The 5227-nt window shown below is 39.2% G+C and overlaps 1 non-coding gene across 1 annotated transcript; it reads left to right on the forward strand.

The window, feature by feature from the left end:
- Window positions 1-4852: 4852 nt before the first annotated feature.
- Gm22495 lies at window positions 4853-4978 on the forward strand. Its single transcript, XR_003952689.1, has one exon. It is a non-coding gene; the product is annotated as a small nucleolar RNA SNORA17 (small nucleolar RNA).
- Window positions 4979-5227: the final 249 nt, after the last annotated feature.

Consider the following 5227-nt stretch of genomic DNA (forward strand, 5'->3'; position numbering starts at 1 on the left):
AGATTGTTCAGCAGTTTAGGATCACTTGTACTTAGGATCCATGATCAGTTCCAAGCACCCACCTGGTAGTTTACTGCCACTGGTAATTACAGGCTCAGGGAATCTGAATTCCTCTTCCAGTGTTCTTAGGACTCCTGTGCACATACATTCATGCCAGTACACTGTGCACATACATGCTTGCTAGCAATCCCTCATATACATAAAAAAATCTACATGATTTTTTAAGCTACACTGTTCCAATTCTCAATTCTAATGAGCTACTTTAAGAATTGTTAGAAATCTATGAAAGTCCATTTTCACAAGCACATACATTTATGTGACAAAACAGTAGAAGATAGGATAATCTAAAAATCTTGAAAAGTTATCTTTCTATAAATTTTTATATAGATTTATAATAACATCTTTCTCATTTTGTTGGAAAATCATCAAATGAGCCTATCTAATGTTACCTTGTTTTATTATGGAAGACCCTATAGATATAGCAACATAAATAAAATTGTTCTAAGCAATAAATAAATAAACCAGGACTCTGGAAGCCTATGTACATTAGTTACAACACAGACTTTGATGCCATTTTTTAATCTTATGTGTGTACTTTTAGTGATTTCTATATAATTGTGAATACTTTGTGATTTTAAGGGAAGTCTCTTTGTTAGCATATATAAATTGAACAAAATCAGGTTTCAGTATGACATTTTCATATGTATAATTTATATATCTATAGTTTACATTGTATATATTTATATTCATCATATATTAGCTATAGCCTCCAAGGACTCTGCCCCTCTGGCTTCCTGTGTGCTTCACAGCCATCCTTCCACTTTCAGTATTTTTTTTAAGAGTCTACACGAGAAACACCAATCGATATTTGTGTTCTTTTTTATTATTATTAGATATTTTCTTCATTTCAAATGCTATCCACAAAGTCCCCTATACCCTCCCCCCACCCTGCTCCCCAATCCAACCACTCCTGCTTTCTGGCCCTGGCATTCCCCCATACTGGGGCATATGATCTTTGCAAGACCAAATGCCTCTCCTCCCATCGATGGCTGACTAGGCCATCCTCTGCTACAAATGCAACTAGAGACACAGCTCTGGGAGGTACTGGTTAGTTCATATTGTTGTTCCTCCTATAGGGTTGCAGACCCCTTTAGCTCCTGGGGTACTTTCTTTAGCTCCTTCATTAAGGGCCCTGTGTTCCATCCAATAGATGACTGTGAGTCTGGCTGATTTTAACATGGTGATTTCTAGTTCCATCCATTTACTTAAGAAGAACATGACTTTCTGTTTTTTTTTTCTTTTATTATTATCTAATAACATGAGATTTATTAGATATTTGCAATTGTGGACACACTCTATTTTTTTTTTCTTTTTTCTCCTGGATATTTTCTTTATTTACATTTCAAAGGTTATCCCCCTTTCCAGTTTTCCCCCCAGTCCTGGAAACCTCCTATCCCATCCCCCCTCACCTGCTTCTATGAGGGTATTCCTCCATCCACTCTTGCCTCCCCTCCTTCAATTCCCCTACACTGTGGCATCTATTGAGCCTTCATAGGACCAAGGACCTCTACTCCCATTGATGACAGGACCATCCTCTGCTACATGGGTCCCTCCATGCGTACTTCTTGGTTGGTGGCTAAGTCCCTGGGAGCTATGGGGGTTCTTGTTGATTGATATTGTTGTCCTTCCTATGGGGTTTCAAACCCTTCAGCTCCTTCAGTCCTTTCTCTAACTCCTCCATTATACAACCACACTCAGTCCAATGGTTGGATGCAAGCATCTGCCTCTGTATTTGTAAGGCTCTGCAGGGCCTATAAGGAGACAGCCATATCAGGCTCCTTTCAGCAAGAATTTCTTGGCATCCACAATAGTGTTTGGTTTTAGTAACTGTATATAGAATGAATCCCCAGGTGGGACAGTTTCTGGATGGCCTTGTCTTCAGTCTCTGTTGTACACTTTGCCTATATATTTGCTCCTGTGAGTATTTTGTTCCCCTTTCTAAGAAAGACCTGGGGGGAATCACCATCCCTGACATCAAGCTGTATTACAGAGCAATCATGATTAAAACAAAAACAAAAACAAAAACAAAAACAAAAACAAAAACAAAAAAAACCCTGTATGGTATTGGTACAGAAATAGTCATAAGAACAATGAAATAGAATTGAAGACCCAGGAATGAACCCAAGCACCTATGATCACTTGATATTTGACAAAAGAGCTAAATCATCCGCTGGAATGATGACAGCATATTTAAGAAATGGTGCTGATTCAACTGGTGGTCAGCATGTAGAAAAATGCAAATAAACCCATACTCATCTCCTCGTACAAAGCTCAAGTCCAAGTGATTCAAAGACCTCCACATAAAACCAGATACACTGAAACTTATAGAGGTGAAAGTGGGGAATATCCTTGAACACATGGGCGGAGGGGAAAATTTCCTGAACAGAGCACCAATGGCTTTTGCTCTAAGATCAAGAATCAATAATGGGACCTCATAAAATTGCAAAGCTTCTGTAAGACAAAGGACACTGTTAATAGGATAAAAAAGCAACCAACAGATTGGGAAAAGATCTTTACTAATCCTACATCTGATAGCTAGTATCCAACATATACAAAGAACTCAAGAGTTTAGACTCCAGAGAATCAAATTACCCTATTTAAAAAAATGGAGTACAGAGCTAAACAAAGAATTTTCAACTGAGGAATATTGAATGGTCAAGAAGCATCTACAGAAATGTTCAACATCTTTAGTCATCAGAGAAATGCAAATGAAAGCAACCCTCAGATTCCACCTTACACCAGTCAGAATGGCTAAGATAAACAACTCAGGTGATAGTTGATACTGGAGAGGATCTGGAGAAAGAGGAACACTCCTCCATTGCTGGTGGGATTGCAAGCTGGTGCAACCACTCTGGAAATCAGTTTGGAAGTTCCTTAGATAATTGGACCCAGCTATACCACTCCTGGGCATATACTCAAAAGATGCTCCAACGTATAACAAGGACACATGCTCCACTATGTTCATAGCAGCCTTATTTATAATAGCCAGAAGCTGGAAAGAACCCAGATGTCCTTCAACTGAATAATGGACACAGAAAATGTGGTACATTTACACAACAGAGTACTATTTAGCCATTAAAAACAATGAATTCATGAAATTCTTAGGCAAATGGATGGAACTAGAAAATATCGTCCTGAGTGAGGTAACCCAGTCACAAAAGAACACACATGGTGTGTACTCACTGATAAGTGGATATTAGCCCCAAAGCTCTGACTACCCAAGATACAATTCACAGACCACTCCAGCTCAAGAAGAAGGAAGACCAAAGTGTGGGTGCTTAGGTCCTTCTTTGAAAGGGGAACAAAATACTCACAGGAGAAAATATGGAGATTTTGTGTTTTGTAATGGCCGAATGACTCTCCTTTGTGTGCATGTATGACATTTCCATTATCTACCCATTCATCTAGAGACACCTAGGGCAAGCCTGTGATTTGGCTATTTCGACTGAATACCACTGCAAACAAACAAACAAACAAGCAAACATGTGTTTCCCTGTATCACTATTGTTTACTACCTGAATTCCTTTCACTATAAACACAGGACTGGCATCACCAAATCATAGGGTAGTTATATTATAATTTATATTATTGTAATTTTATTACATCTTTTATGTTTTTGGTTATAACATAATTACATCATTCCCCCTTTCATTTCCTCCTTTAGAACCTTCCTATATATACCTCCTGTTCTTTTTCAAATTCATGACCTCTTTTTTTCATTTGTTGTTGTTACAAGCATAAAGTTTTCAGTTTTTAATACATTTTGAAGATTGCTTTTATTTAGTGTGTGTGTGGGTGGGTGGGGGGGTGGTTCAGGGATTTGAGTCCAAAGGCTAGAGAAGGGCACTGTTCATCTGGAGCTGAAGTTGTAGGTGGTTGTGAGCTACTTGACATTGATGCTTAGAACTGAGTTCTTAACCACTGAGCTGTTTCTCCAGTCCTCATTTTGCTTTTCTTTTTTAATTTTCTATATTGATTTTTCTCAGTGTGTATACTAATTTAAAGTCCCATCAATAGCAGTTAAGCATTCCGTTTTCCTTGTATCACTGCTAATACCTTCTTTTCTAGGTAACAGCCACTTTAACCAATGTGAGATAGACTGTCAATGTCCGTTTGACACTCATTTGTCTAACAACCAAGATATTTTGTATTGATTTGTAAAGTGCCAGTCACATCAAAATTAGAATTGCTTTCTTTTTCAGAGGTAGAAAAAGCAATCTCAAAACTCATATAGAAGAACAAAAGTTCCCTTTCCCAAACAACCAAAATAACCTTAAAGAGAAAGAAAAAAAAAACATGATGAAGAAATGCTAAGGGTATCCTATGCCTGAACTAAAGTTATATCACAGATTTATTGTACAAAGACACTCCAGTACTTTCACCAGTAGTATTAACTAGGGAGATAGTATAGAGAGCTCAGAAATAAGACCATATGCAATATCCACCTGATTATTTCAAAAGATAAAAAATATATACCTTGGTAAAAAGACTATCTCTTTAAAGAGAATGATGGCAGCTATTGAAAGGTCCAGACAGGAGGATTTGAGTTCAGGCTAGCCTGAACAATATAAGGAAACCTTGTTTAAAGCAGCGACAACAGCCGGGCGTGGTGGCACACGCCTTTAATCCCAGCATTCGGGAGACAGAGGCAGGCAGATTTCTGAGTTCATGGTCAGCCTGGTCTACAGAGTGAGTTCCAGGACAGCCAGGGCTACACAGAGAAACCCTGTCTTGAAAAACCAAAAAAAAAAAAAAAAAAAAAAGCAGCAGCAACAATGAAAAGCATTCTGAGCCTGCTCCTAGAGGATTTGCAGGGGTGGCTGCTGTGTCTCATGTGCATCAGTAGGTGGCAGAGAGGAGAGAGGTCAAATCTATGCTCAGAGTTCTGACCTGTGAAAATGATTAGTAGCCTAAAATTACCCCCCAAAAGAGAAGTGAGCCTGAAACTACCACAGATCCAACACCACTCAGGCTCACAAGGCAGAGAGCAAGCTGGAGACTAGAAGAACCCCATCCGACACTGTGGGCCTCAGGTGGGAGTGAGCCCTAGACAGATGACCCTTGACCCTCACAAGGAGACACAAGGAGTGAGCCTGAGACAACTACCAGACTGGCGCTGCCTAGGTCTGGGAAGAGGGGAGCAGATCACACCTAGATGACCTCTGCC

Source organism: Mus musculus, chromosome 18, assembly GCF_000001635.26.
Source record: "Mus musculus strain C57BL/6J chromosome 18, GRCm38.p6 C57BL/6J".
In the NCBI taxonomy this organism is placed as follows: Eukaryota; Metazoa; Chordata; class Mammalia; order Rodentia; family Muridae; genus Mus; species Mus musculus.